We start from the raw sequence: 15509 nt of genomic DNA on the forward strand, positions 1-15509 counted from the left end.
TGGCCTCCCAAAGTACTGGGATTACAGGCATGAGCCACCGTGCCTGGCCTGTGTCCCTTTCTATATCTCAGAGATATATCAAATGAATCAGTCAAAACCAAATTTATTCTCTCCCTTACAAACAGAACTCCTAATAACCCAATTTGCACAACCAAACTTAAATATTTTAGAAAACATTGGTATGTGCTTGCTGCAGTGTAAGCACTGGACACACACGATCCTTTTTCCATTAAAGTGATTTTAAGTGAAGTAAGAGAACACCTATTTAAAGGGCACATAAAGAGCAAGGATAGGAGGAATTTTGTGGAGAATGGCAGTTCCATGTTTAGTCCAGAGCCTCAACAATATCAGGGCTCAGAATCAGCTTCTACGATCTATTCACCTTTGCCTCATTGTGACAATAGGGCAGCCACGTACCTAACTGTCACATTTTCACAGAACAGTGTCTTTCTTTTGATGGCTATTTTTTTTTTGAGATTCACGGGGTACATGTGCAGGTTTGTTACATGGGTATATTGTGTAATCCTGGGGTTTGGGCTTCCACTGAATCCATCACCCAAGTAGTGAATATAGTACCCAATAGGTAGTTTTTCAGCCCTTGCCCTCCTCCCTCCTTCCCTCCCTCCTTTTGGAGACCTCAATGTCTATTGTTTCCATCTTTATGTCTGTGTGTACCCATTGTTTAGCTCCCACTTATAAATGAGAACTTGTGGTATTTGATTTTTGTTTCTGTGTTAATTCACTTAGGATAATAGCCTCCAGCTGTATCCATGTTGCTGCAAAGAACATGATTTCACTCATTTTATGGTTGTATAGTATAGCACGGTGTATATGTGCCACATTTTCTTTGTCCAGTCCACCACTGATGGGCACCTAGGTTGATTCCATGATTTTCATATTGTGAATAGTGCTGTGATGAACACACAAGCACAGGCGTCTTTTTGATAGAATGATCTATTTTCCTTTGGGTTGAAACCCAGTAGTGGAATTGCTGGGTCACATGGAAGTTCTATTTTTAGTTCTCTGATAAATCTCTACATTGTTTTCCATAGGGGTTTAATGAATTTTCATTCTCACCATCAGTGTATAAGTACTCCCTTTTTTCTGCATCCTTATCAATATCTGTTATTTTTTGAATTTTTAAGAATAGCCATTCTGACTCATGTGAGATGTTATCTCACTGTGGTTTTAATTTTCATTTCTCTGATGATTAGTGATGCTGAGCATTTTTTCAAATGTTCATTGGCCACTTTTATGTCTTCTTTTGACAAGTGTCTGTTCATGACCTTTGCCTACTTTTTTGCAGAACAGCGTCTTTGAGCAGGAAGAGGTAGGAAGTTTCCCAACTCTCTCCTTCAGTCCTGAAAGAAAGTCTTTGTACAGCCCCAGCCTCAGGCCCAGTATTTCCCCAGTTCACATTGGTCAGGATCAAATCATGTGCCCATGCCTCATCTGTGAGGGAGGCTAGGAACACAGGCATCTGGCATTTTAGTAGGAGGGGAGGGGAGCTCTGATGACAAGAAAGAGGGTGTGGGAAGGTCCACAAAAAGGCACATGACAGTGCAGACATGGTCTAGTCCCCTCTTAATGGTATAGACACTGCCCAGTCCACTCCTTATGGAATCACAACCCACCACAGGGAGAACCAGATTAGCATAAGGCAGCACTGGTGACTGGGGGCCGCTGCTATCTAGAGCTGGAATTTGAGGCACAAAGCAAGGTGCTGTCAGCACTGTCTGAAGAGGTTGAGGAAGCCTTCATGGGAGATGAGATACCCAACCCTTCTCCTGAAGTCTCCACCCAAATCTTTGAATCCCCTCTTTCTGCCTCCCCACATGTAATTCATGCTGAATACTTATCAACACTCCTCTCCCTTCCACCTCCACACTCTCTCAGCCAGAGTTCAAGATTTCATTATCCCCTTTTTTCCCTTTCTGATTGATTGCTGGACCCCCACTTAAATCCATCTTCCACAATATCACCATAGTTATGTTGGATATGGTCATGTCAGAAACCTTCACTGGCTCCTTATTTATAAGATAAAATCTAGCCTCTTCAGCACGGCATGCAAGGAACAGCACAGTCTTTGTTCACCTGCCATTCTAGCTTCACTTTCTGCCATCCATTCCTCTTTCCACAGACAAATTGGGTGATTTGCCATTGCGCAAATATACCGTGTAATTTCTTGCCCCCACGCCCTTGCATAAGCTGTTCCACATGCCTGGCATACTCTCCCCCTCCCCATCCACTTCCCTTCTTCACATTTTAAAATTCATCATTCTAAGTACAATTTAAATATCACCATTTCCACAAAGCTTCCTCAGTCTCTCTGGGTCAGAATTAATTTGCTGCCTCTTCTGGGTGTTCAGAATGTTCCGTGAAATGTCTACTGAGGAACAACCCCAATATCTACTCTATACTTCCTATGGGTCAGGTATTTTTAAATGTATTTTATATGAATAAATTCATTTAATCCTCATAGCAGCCCTCATGAGTATCATTCCCATTTTGCAGATAGGGGAAACTGAGGCATGTTGATCCCAAGAAACTCTTCTGAGTTCACACAGCTGGTAAGTGGTACAACTTAGTTTCAAACCCAATCAGTCTGACTCCAGAGGTGAGTTCACTATCTCTACACCAGTGCTGCCCAATGGATTCTGTGATGATGGACGTGTTCTATATCTGTGCTGCTCAATCTGATAGTCACTACAACATATGGCTATTGAAAACTTGTCATGTGACCAGTAGAACTAAGGAACTGGATTTCTAATTTTAATTAATTTTCATTTAAATAGCCACATGTAGCTAGTCGCTACCATATTGGACAGCACAGCTCTGTACCATATGCTCTCCATATGAGGGCAAGGACTTCTTTATTCATCAGATGTCCCATGACTCAGTTTAGATTGTCTGTTAGATTGAAATAGTCAAGCATATTTCCTTCTCTAACACAAGTGTGGGGCAGCATTTCTACACCTTCAACTGAGGAACAAGACTGTTTTGCTGAGTTTCCATTGTGCAGCATGTGCTAAGCAATCTCTATTATTAGAAAACTTGGTTAACCACTTTCATTGAAAAAGCTTCCCCCCAAAATCATTTTATTACTCTTCCATACTAAAAGCTCACAAAGCAATCTCATGCAGCTTAGAGGAGAATCTGACCTCTGTGTTCAGAAATACAATTTCCGTTATTGACAATTCCTATTTATATTTACAAGGTTAACATCCAATAGTATTTATAAGGTCAGCACAATGTGCCAAGGAATAAGAAATAAAAGTCAACTCCAGTAAAAATAAGCGCACCCTGAAAGCTCTTTTTTTGCATTGCTAGAAAGTTCTTCTTTTCTTTTATCCCTAAAAAAGACATATACCCTATGGAGATTTATGCTTGTAAACTTTGGCAGATATCCGTATCAAGAAGTTACATTAATTTAAATTTCTGAACACAACTCAAATCTCAACGTGAAAATGTCTAAGTGACAAAGGCAGCATATGTTGTGTCTACACCATGTTATTTAACATATACATGAAAAAAGTTTATTTTTCTCCCCCCAGAATAGTACACAGAGAATAATAATATCCATAGAAATAATTTTTTCCTAAATGTTTAGCCACAGCTGCTACAGTTTAAAGAACACACAGGATTGTTTGTCTGTTTCAAGTTTTGTTTTCTTTCTCTGGAGGAGAAGAGAGGCTGGCAAGAAAATGGCATGTTAAAAGTTATAAAGAAATATCAAATAATTCAAGGGATTATAGCTTTAAAGCTCTACAATACAAGCCTACAACAGGACACCAGTTGGTTTTGCTTGGTTCAGGAGATGCAAAGTGCTGGTCCTTGGATGTGTTTCATTCAGCCTCCCCAGTGTTTTTAAAAATATGTGTTTGAATGCCTTCAGTTAGACTTGCATGCTCAAACTTTCCACAATTGCCATGGTCCCTTCTTGCTGCTCAGTACTCCTTTTTAGTTTACTTGCCTGGCATCCTGTAGGCATTTGAGTTTTCAGCCCCAGATGAGGTGGTACTTTGTTAGAGGAACTCAGAGCACTTAGATGTTTACAAAAAATAAAAATAAAAAGTCATATTTCCACCTAGTTATTATTCAAAGGACATCATAATTGAAGGACACTGTGCAACGGACTAGTCAGATGCAACATGCCATCAATTTGCCATGCTAGATGTATTAATCACTTTTTAAAAAGACAAATTCACTTTCTGCATCTATGAACATTCTATAAATTTGGAATTAATTTATCCAAGAGAGATTATGAAATACAGAGGGAGTTTTAGACCATGTTCTTCAGGTCCCAGAATTCCAGTTGAATTAAAATTCTAGAATGTATTGGAAACTCTCACTTTCTAACATGGTTAAAATGACTACAATTACCAAATCTAAAAACATGTCATTCTCTTTCCTCCATATCTATTTTCTCCAGAGTTTGCTTGGAGTCCTACTGAAACAGGAAACTTGACCAGGCATGGAGCCCCTGCCTCTGCTCACTCACTTGATTATCTTCACCCCTTGCCCTTCTTCCCTAGTTTGATTTCATAGCTACAGGGAAATTCTTGAATTCTTAATCTTTATTCTACAGGAAGTACTGAAACAAAATCAGATTTTATCTGTAAACATTATGTTTTTCCTTATTTACCAAAGGGAAAATGATATTTAAAAATTTAATTTTAGAAAGAAAACATATATAATATATTTGGAATTTTTACTTGAAAACTAAACAGTGCTTCCAATGTCAACTAATTTTCTTCTATGATCCAGGTGTCTAGAAGAGATCTTGAAGTTAGAGTCCAATATCTTAAATTTCCACAGAGGAGCAAAGACTCTCAGTGATCATGCATTTACTCAGCAATGAAACTCAGACCAGAATCAGCTAGATCAGAGATTCATAATCCTTACTGTCCATCATAATGACCATGACTCTGAGAGGGTGGGACTTTAGCCTTGACCCCACCCCCAGAGAATCTGGGGTGAGGTGTCAAGCACCAGTATTCTGCAAACCTCCGAGATGATTCAATGTGCAGTTAGCACGGAGAACCTTAGATCCAGACCAGCACTCCTCCAAGTACTGTCCTCAGCCAGTCAGCCTCACAATCATGGGACATGCCTGGAAAATGGAAATTCCTGACTGCACTCACCAAAAAGCAATAGAATTAGGATCCCAAGAGTCAGGGGCCAGGAATGTGCATATTATCTGGCTCTCCCTGAAATGCATAGGCCCACTAAACACTGTGAATCAGTCTAGACAAAGTAGACAGCTTCAAAGACAACTGGCTTTGGAGGCAGATATGGCTATGAATTTCAACTAGGTCACTTAGAAGCTGCAGGCCCCCTTTAAGAAGCAGTTTCAGGCTCCCTTCAGCCTTGGTTTCTTTATCTCTAAAATGGAGTAATGGTAATGAACTCAGAATTAAATAAAGTAAAATGAAGTACTAAAACTACAGCACCCAATCCCATGCCTGGGGCAGACTTATAAATTCCTGGCCCCTTCACCATTTTTCTACTGTCTAGAAGCAGATTCTTCTTTTTTTTGTAATTCCATTTGTTCTGCTATAACCATCAGAAAATAATCAATTTGTTCTCATGTCCTACAGTATAATTGAACAGAGTAAATTGCACATGTTTAAAAAAATACAAGTATTGATGGGGCTTTTAAAAGTAATCTCTTCGACCAAATGGAAATCCACAGGCAAAGTTCAAAATCTTGTTTTGTTACCATGCACACACAGGACTTTTTTCCTCCATTGGTTGAGATAAGTTCACTAGCTTAATAGGCCAGCAGACTCATCTCTAAAGTGATGCTTTTGTCCTTGGAGGAATTTGAACGTTTATATTTCTTTTATGTGTTATATTCCCAACAAACCATTTGCTCTCTAACTTAAAGAAGCAGTATTAAACTCAAACTGTCTGTTCATTGTGTCAATCATTTAGATTGAAGACAGGGAGGAAAATACCTTTTCAGTAAATGTTCCCCTTTTTGATCTCTGAGAAAATGAGAATAAAATTTGTCTAGTATTAAGCATGAGCTTCCATTTCCAATGGTAATATTCCAAGCCTGAGCTACATATAATGATGTGAGACCAACCTGGTTACACCAAAACTTTCAAACTGACAGGCAAAGAAAAAGAAAAGAGGCTGGGAGTGGCTTACAGAAGCTTGCTTCCCTTCCCGCTGCCAACTTCTATTGAAAAGACAAAAGGGCATGTTCTTCTTCTTTGGTGGCTTCTGGGTTGGAGAAGTCAGCACCTCCAGTTGAAGTAGACTGTGAAAGCCTTCTTCTCTCTAGGTACTGCTAATCTCCTCTTGATAACCAGCCAGTCAATTAAACCTGCAAACAGAGTCAGGATACTACCTCCTTGCTACCATCAAAACACCCTGAGGGAAAGTGTATGGATCTTGCCTGCCCATCTTCCATTCTCTGTCCAAATCTGGCTGTGGCACCACTTTGGCTCGCCTTGGTTATTTCCCCTGATTGCTGAAATATCTTCTGGCTCAATAGCAATCACTTGCAAAGCAATTGGACTGAAGTCTCCTACTTTCCCTCCTATCATTATCATTATAATCTCTGTCAATGTTCCAAACGACGCTTTTCATGTGTCCACAAAAATGTCTGCTACCAGCAGTCATTCCCAAATGTCTACCTTGGTCTCTTTGATTGCGTTTGCTAACCTGGTCTCCATCTCCTGCCCACTCAGTCATCAGGAGGAGTCTCCCTGCTGCCAGGATATATCAAACTCCACCAAAATTATGCCAAAGAGGTTCTCCAAGGTGACACCATGAAGTTGGAGTCCATTCAGAGGAAAGGAGAAGCGCTTTGCTGCAAAACAGTGTCACATTTTGGCAGCCAGCCCCATAAAGCTTCTGTAATTGTACCCAGGGTCTCCTAAAGTTCTTCCTGAATGATTCTGTTAACATTGCCCTCTATATTGTTTCCACTGTAGGAAGTTTAAAACCAGCTCAAGTGGGCATTCTAACCTCTTTCATCTTTCTTTCCACTGTCACCTTCCCTGAACAGAATGTCTTCTCACCTCTCTCTGTTACCAAACATATGTACAGAGACAAACAAAGTCAGTGTTTGAATTGAGACAGGGCAAAACAGGGGTTACTGTCTACACCAGGAGTTGGCAAACGGCAGCTCAAGGCCAAATCAGATCCACCACCTGTTTTTGTAAATTATGTTTTATTGGAACACAGCCATGCTTATTTGTTCACATATTGTCCATGGTTGCTTCTGCACTGTAACAGCAGAGTTGAGTAGCTGGGATAGAGATGGCAAAGCCTAACTATATGTCCCTTTACAGAAAATGTTTGCTGACCTTTTGGCTAGACTAACAGTGAGCTCAATATATGGTGTTATGACACTTAAGGAGAATAGACAGTCTCTCTAAAGGGATTCTTGGAAGACTTTTTTTTTTTTTTTTTGCGGGGAGGGGTTACATTTCTTTTTAGTAACAGGAAAATTAAGTACATTTCTTGAATAATAAAAATGGTGATTTTTAATGTCTAATATAAATGTTTAATATTAATTTACAAGACATATGTATATGTTCTACCAGGTATATCTCTGTGTTTTGACATGTCACATACCTATGAAGAAGGCTTGATATTTTGGTTGGAAAACCATATTAAAAATGCAGTCATTGGCTGGGCACAGTGGCCCACGCCTGTAATCCTAGCACTTTGGGAGGCCAAGGTAAACGGATTGTCTGAGCTCAGGAGTTTAAGATCAGACTGGGAAACATGGTGAAACCCCATCTCTACTAAAAACACAAAAAAATTAGTTGGGCGTGGTGGCACATGCCTGTAGTTCCAGCTACTTGAGAGGCTGAGGCACAAGAATAGCTTGAACCCAGGAGGCAGCAGAAGTTTCAGTGAGCCGAGATCACGCCACTGCACTCCAGCCTGGGCAACATAGTGAGACTCTGTCTCCAGAAAAAAAAAAAATACTATCATAAATTCTAATCCTATATTACTATAAATTATTTTGTTTATGTTTATATAATATTTCAATGTGGGTATTAATGAGATCATATATTTACTTAGTGTATATGGTTTATAATGCCTCTTCTTATTTATTTTGGTAAACACCACAATACTCTGAGGTAGAAAGAGAATCAGCATTTTAACCATAAAAAAAATTGAACCCGGTGGCCTTAGGGGCATTGTTTACATCATTTATCTAGTGAGTGGAGAAGTCTCACATTTTATATATTAAGATTCTTGAAATGGACAAATCAAAAATTATAGTTGGAGATTTAAAACTCCTCGTTCAGAAGTTGATAATAACATGTAAGCACAAAGTCAGTAATGATATAAAATACTTGACAAACACTATTGACCAACTTGATATAAATTTCATCCAACAAACAAGAACATACTTTCAAGCATGTATGGTATATATTCATCAATATAGACCATATTTTGAGACATAAAACAAGGCTGAATATATTTCAGATGGTTGATTAAAATGTTTTCTCTGAATTCAACAGAACTAAACTGGAGATCAACGGAAGAAAAACACTAGGAAAATCTCTCACACATTTGGAATTTAAACAACACAATGCTAAATAACTCATGGTCTGAAGGAAAAATCACGATGGATATTAGAACACTTTTAATGGAATTTTGAAAATGAAGACACAACTTATCAAAATGTGGTGTGGGATGCAGATAAAGCAGTGACTAGAGGGAGAATTATAACATTGATGAATATACTGAAAAGAAAAAAAGGTCTCAGATCAGTGTTTTAAGCTCCAACTCAAGAAAATCTGTTAAAGAAAAGCAAATGAAACCTAAGGCAAGCAGAAGGAAAAAAATGAATAAACAGCAAAAATCAATGAAACAGAAAAACAATGAATAAATTTAATGAAACCATTATTGAGAAGATTAATAAAATTGGAAAAATAATAGCAATCAAGAAAAAAAAAAGAAATACACATATCAACAATGTCAGGAATAAAAAGGAAGCATCATCATACATCCTACAAACATTAAAAGATATTAAGGGACTATTATGACCACTGTTACAACAATAAAATTTAAAACTCAGGTAAAACGGACAAATTCCTTGAAAGACACAAGCTGCCAAAACTCATTTGAGAAGAAATGGATTACCTGAATAGCCTACATCTATTAAAGAAATTGAATTTTCAGTTAAAAGCTTTCCCCAACAGGAAACTCCAGACCAGATGGCTTTAATGGTGAGTTCTACCACATATTTAAAGAAGAAAAAAATACCAATTATACACAAACTTTTCCAGGAAATAGAATATGGGGGAATATGTTTAGTTCATTTTATGAGGCTAGCACTACCTTGATATAAAAACAAGAAAAAGATATAAGAAAAAGACAATAGAAACCAATATCACTTATGAACACAGACAAGAAAATCCTTAACAAAATGTTATCAAATCAAATACAGCAACATAGAAAAAGGATATGTCATGACCGAGTAGGGTTTATTCTAGAAATGCAAGATGTAATATATAAAAGAAAAATTTTTGGTAATAGCAGAGTAATATGGTCAGAAAATATCTTCCCAAAACACAATTATAAAATTGGAAAAACTAACAATAATCATTTCAAGGGCCTAAAAATAGATGAAAGGCTGACAACAAATTGAGATGTATTTACTCATGAAAAACTAGTGAACTCTGAGTAAAATGGTTATGTCTGGGGTATTCTTGCCTGGAACTGATCACATATACCCCCATCCACCCACCCATATTTATCTGCAAAGTAGTGCTACTTTGTGGTAGCGTCAGATGGGGCTAGCAGTGTAAAATAGAAGATTTGCCACTAGATGGAGCTACCTTGATTTGGAGCAGAGGGTGAAAACCCACAAGTGTTGCCAGTCAAATGAGCAAATTTGGTAGGAAACAAAAGGGATGGAAGTCCATAGCTCTGTTAGCTTGAGGTTGTAGCCCCACTGGGAATGAGTGGCAGACTAGCTAGAAAGTCAGAAATTTAACAAGGATATCCTGGAAACCAGAGATCCACAGAGGGACTAGAAATGCTCTACATACATCCTTGGCTAATTAGGAGGCAGTGTACAGGCAGAACTGAGTGGGTCCAAGCTCTTCACAGTCTCTGGATGATTGCAAGACTGCTTGCACATGCAAGGAAGACCCAAGAGGATCCAGCAAAAAGTTAAAGATGATTGAAAACTCCTAAACTTTGAAAGTTATGGACCTACACACAGATCAGTCAGCAGAAAGTAGAATCTTTACTGGCATAAATTGTTTGAGCACAGTTTCTGTCTAATTATTGGCTGACAACTAAGCTATACAGACAAAAGGGTGACCCATAGGAAGCTGGGAGAAGGAAGGGTAAGAGGAAAAAGGAGAGGAAGGACACAGTAGGAAGAGGAGGAGAAAGAGGAGGAGGACAAAGAAGAGAAGGAAGAAGGAAAAGAAAGGAAGAGGAGGAAGAGGAAGAAGAGGAAAGAAGAAGAGCCACATAACAGCTACAAACTTGGGGAGTAAGGGAGAGGTGGAAAATATTCCACAGATTAAAGCAAAGCAAGTTACTAAACAAAATAAAACCAAAGGGAAAAAAAAAAAGGTACAGAAACAACAAAACTAAGGGGAAAAAATGAAGAACCCACAGTTTCTACAATATGTTATTGCAATGAACTGAATGTTTGTGTTCCCTCAATATTCATATGTTGCGATCATAATCTCCAATATGATAGTTTTAGAAAGTAGTGCCTTTGTGAGGTAATTAGGTCATAAGGGTGGAGCTCTCATGAATGGGATTGGTGCCCTTATAAAAGGGACTCCCGAGAGCTCTCTCACTCTCTTTCCACTGCATAAGAAAATAAGAAGATGGCAGTCTGCAACTTCAAAGAGGGCTCTCACCAGAATCCAACCATGCTTACAACCTCACATTGGACTTCTAGACTACAAAACTGTGAGAAATAAATATATGTTGTTTATATGCCACTCAGTCTATGGTATTTTGCTATAGCAGCCTGAACTAAGACAATTATCTAAAATATCTAGCCTTCTATCCAGGTTTCAATAACACCAACAAAAAATAATGAGAGGAAGAAATAAGAAAGTATAACGCATATTCAGGGAAACAAATGGAGTTGTTTTTTTAACGGACTCTGAGTGGGTCCAGTTGCTGGATTCAACAGACTTTAAAGCAGTTGTTATAAACAGGTTCAAAGAATTAAGGGAGACCATGTTTAAGAATTTTAAAAAAATGTGATCACAATAACTTAAGAAATTGGAAATATCAATATAAACATTATTAAATGCTTAAAATATTAAATATTTTAATATTAATGTCAGATGTTAAATATTTTAATATTAATGTTAGATATTAAATATTAAAAATAACCAAGTGAAAATTCTGGAGTTGGAAAGTATAATAACTGAAATGATAAATTCACTGGACAGACTTGGTAGCAGAACTGAGAAGACAGAAGAATCAGTAAACATGAAATAGATCCATAGAAGTAGCCAATTTGAACAATAGAGAGGAAAATTTAAGAAAAATTAGCAGAGACTTGAAGACTTATGAAACAATATCAAGCACACCAACCTATACATAATGGGAGTGCTAGAAGAAGAAAGGAGGAAAAAGAATATTTCAAGAAATAATTTTTACAACTTTCCCAAATTTAAAAATACACATTAATCTGTAGACCCAAGAAGCTTAAGAAACCCCAAGCAGGAGTCACACAAAGATATCTACACCTAAAAACACCATAGTTGGACTGTTAAAAAGCCATAGAAAAAGAAAAATCTTGAAAGAATCAAGAGAAAAACAACTCATTACATACAGTGAAAAAAATACAATAAAAAAATGACTTATCAGAAGTAATGGAGGCAAGATGGCAGTGAAACAATATATTCAGAATGAAAAAACCCACAAAAAAACTGTCAACCAAGAATTCTATATCTAAGCAAAACTACCTTTGAAAATGAAGGGAAACTGGGCCGGGTGAGGTGGCTCATGCCTGTAATCCCAGCACTTTGGGAAGCCGAGGCAGGTGGATTACGAGGTCAGGAGATAGAGACCATCCTGGCTAACACGGTGAAACCCTGTCTCTACTAAAAATACAAAAAATTAGCCAGGCATGGTGGTGGGCGCCTGTAGTCCCAGCTACTTGGGAGGCTGAGGCAGGAAAATGGTGTGAACCCGGGAGGCAGAGCTTCCAGTGAGCCAAGATCTCGCCACTGTACTCCAGCCTGGGTGACAGAGTGAAACTTCATTTCAAAATAATAAAATAAAATAAAATAAAATAAAAAATAAATAAAATGAAGGGAAACTGAAGGTACTCATTTCATATGCTAGAAAAGGCAAGACTATGTGATAGAATGAAGGTCAATGTTTGCCATGATCAGGGGATTTGGGGAGAAGACTGGCTTTTTAAAGTGATGTAAATGTTTCATATCTTGATTTTGTGGCTATAATAGAATTATACATGAAATTTACATTTCACGTTGGTTGATGTTATTGCTTATAAGTTATACCTCATTAAACTTTTTTAAAAGAGTATAGTCTGTTCAAAAACTTTTTGTGTGCTTCATAAAATGGAGTCCATGACGCCAGTTTTTGCTCCCATAACTTTTTTAGTCTATACCTCCATTATTATACTTGATTAATTGTATCAAAATTATCTATTTAAAGTAAATATCTCCCACTTGTTTATAAGATCCTTTGGGGTTAGGAGCACATATTATCAACGTTAATACCCCCAATATATATTACAGTACTATATGAAAGTAGGCATTCAAATATAAGTGTTCTGAGACTAGAGCCCAAATCTGGGCTAATTGAGGGCTCTTTCTAATAGGCTATGCTTGTTTCTACAAAGTAGAGTAAGTAGATGATTTTCCTGAAAAATACAACAGAAGCTGACTCGAATAGGAAGATTTCTTGTTGAGGGATAGAATTTTTTTTTTTTTTTTTGAGATGGAGTCTCGCTCTGCCGCCCTGGCTGGAGTGCAGTGGCCGGATCTCAGCTCACTGCAAGCTCCGCCTCCCGGGTTTACGCCATTCTCCTGCCTCAGCCTCCCGAGTAGCTGAGACTACAGGCGCCCGCCACCTCGCCCAGCTAGTTTTTGTATTTTTAGTAGAGACGGGGTTTCACAGTGTTAGCCAGGATGGTCTCGATCTGCTGACCTCGTGATCCGCCCATCTCGGCCTCCCAAAGTGCTGGGATTACAGGCTTGAGCCACCGCGTCTGGCCGAGGGATAGAATTATTAACGATGACATGAACAATAAATATATTTTATTGTTTCAAAAGAAAAGAAGATAGGGAATTCCTGGTTTAATATCTTAGATCAACAATATCACCAAGGTTCCAGGCTCATTTTTTTCTTTCAACTTTGCCATCCTCCGCATTTTGTCTTAGGTTTGTAACTTCATGGTTTCAAAATAGCTACTGCAGATTTGGGAATCACATATTATAATCACATTCAAGGAAGAAAGAAGGGGGAAAGTTCAGTGCAGAGGAGGTATCCTTCCAAACTTTCTTTTGTTGGGCAATAAAGTATTTCCTGGATGTTCCCCCAGCAGTCTTGCCCTTATGTCTCATTGGCTAAAAGTCACATGGCTACCTAATTTGCAAGAGGGACTGGAAAAAGGAGTATTTGTCCAGGGGACATTGAATTGCCATGCACTGATTTACACCACCAGCTTAGACAACTGATTTAGACTCATCCCCTGGACTGTGCACATTACCATCTAAACAAAATCAAGTTCCTGGTAGCAAAGAAGAAGGGGAAATGCCCTTGTGGATACAACCAACTGTGTCTGCCACAGAAAGTCATTTTAAAAACCACACTCTTGCTATTTGGAGCTATTTCTATTATCACCAAAATAGATTCCTACATGTCAATAATACTGTTGTATCATTAAAAATAATCATCTCTTAAAAGCTCAAGGGCTATGAGTACAATGTCAAGGCTTCAGAGTCTTGACATTAAAGTGAGAACAGCAATCAAAGGATCAATAATGATGCTGTCCTAGTATAGTAATTGTTGATATTCTTAAAAGGTGACTGATGAGTATTAACCTCACATGAGTCTTGGAGGTTAAGGCCAATGCAGAGTCAATTCTGGCTGCTTCCTGAGAAGGGTGAAAGCAAGGAACAAGACAGGAAACTCAATGTTTATTTCGGCTAATCATATAGAACCACTTGACTCAATGTTGGTAGAACAAAGCAAAATGATAAATTTAAAATCCAAATCAAGTTCTCACCTTTCTTGCAGCCAACATTTTAACAATGTCCCCTGCCTTTCATCTAAGAGGGTCAAGGATAAACAGGACTTGAAGAGATGTATGTCCATATCCCTCCTTAGCTTTGAGCCTAGTGGCAAAGTCTCTCCTTGATTTTTTTTAAATTCAGTAAGGCAACACTTTATGAAATCTACCTTTCATGATGGAGGGCTTTGCCTGACTTTTCTTGAAACAGACATCATAAGAAATAAAAATAGCAATGCTTTAAATCCGACGATGACCATATGCACCTGTCCATTTGAAAGAGACAGAGGAGATAAATGTGATTATTTCAAAATAAATTGGCAGTGCTTCCACAATATCCTGATTATTTCACTTAACATTTGCAATATTATACTCAAACCAGCAGGCCACGCTAGGCAAGTTGGCTCATGCCTACAATCCCAGCACTTTGGGAGGCTGAGATGGGGGATTGCTTGAGCCCAGGAGTTTGAGTTCAGCCTGGGCACATAGTGAGAACCCCATCTCTACAAAAAAAAATTAAAAATTAGCCAGGTTTGGCAGCATGTGCCTGTAGTCCCAGCTACTCTGGAGGTTGAGCTGAAAGCATTGCCTGAACCCAGGAGGTCAAGGCTACAGTAAGCCATGATCATGCTACTGCACTCTAGCCAGGCAACAGAGCAAGACTCTGTCTCAAAAAAATAAAAACAAAAAACCCAGCAGGACATATTAGAAATCAAACAATAAAGGATTTAAAACAAGTCATTTTTTAAAAAGAAGCCCTTTACTAGCTGAAGGGCTACAATGAGAAATTTCTATGGAATTTTCACTGGAGAACAAATAATCTAAATTTACAACTATGATTCAAATATTGGGTTTCTGATATAATTTGATGACTTTTAAGTTTGTAATTTAAAATGTCTTGACTTCAAACAAATAAAGCATGCAATTTAAAAGATGGAATTCGAAGAAAATGAAATTGTAATTTGGGTTTGAATTGGAGAAGAGTAGGGCTATAAAGAATCAAGGATGGGTTTTTAGGTAGTTTATTAATCAGCCTCATTACTTGTTATCTACACTGAATATTCTGATGTTCTGACTCAAGGAATTAAAACTGTGTATAAGCATGGATTGCTTTAATTTGCTCTTCAACCAAAGTTTGATGCAATTTGTTCTTCAATAAAAGTACTATCTTAGCATAAATATTAAAATAGAAAATATTATGGTTCAGAAAGCCAGGGCAACATATTCCATTTGGGGATTAAAGCCTGTGCTCAATATTGACACAAAAACACATACCATTTCC

At 38.0% G+C, this 15509-nt stretch overlaps 1 protein-coding gene across 2 annotated transcripts in view; it reads right to left on the reverse strand.

The window, feature by feature from the left end:
- FRMPD4 (FERM and PDZ domain containing 4) overlaps nt 1–15509 on the reverse strand; it is a 996955-nt gene that overhangs the window by 895434 nt on the left and 86012 nt on the right. The window lies entirely within an intron of this gene.

The sequence above is a fragment of the Piliocolobus tephrosceles genome, chromosome Y (genome assembly GCF_002776525.5).
Source record: "Piliocolobus tephrosceles isolate RC106 chromosome Y, ASM277652v3, whole genome shotgun sequence".
Lineage (NCBI taxonomy): Eukaryota > Metazoa > Chordata > Mammalia > Primates > Cercopithecidae > Piliocolobus > Piliocolobus tephrosceles.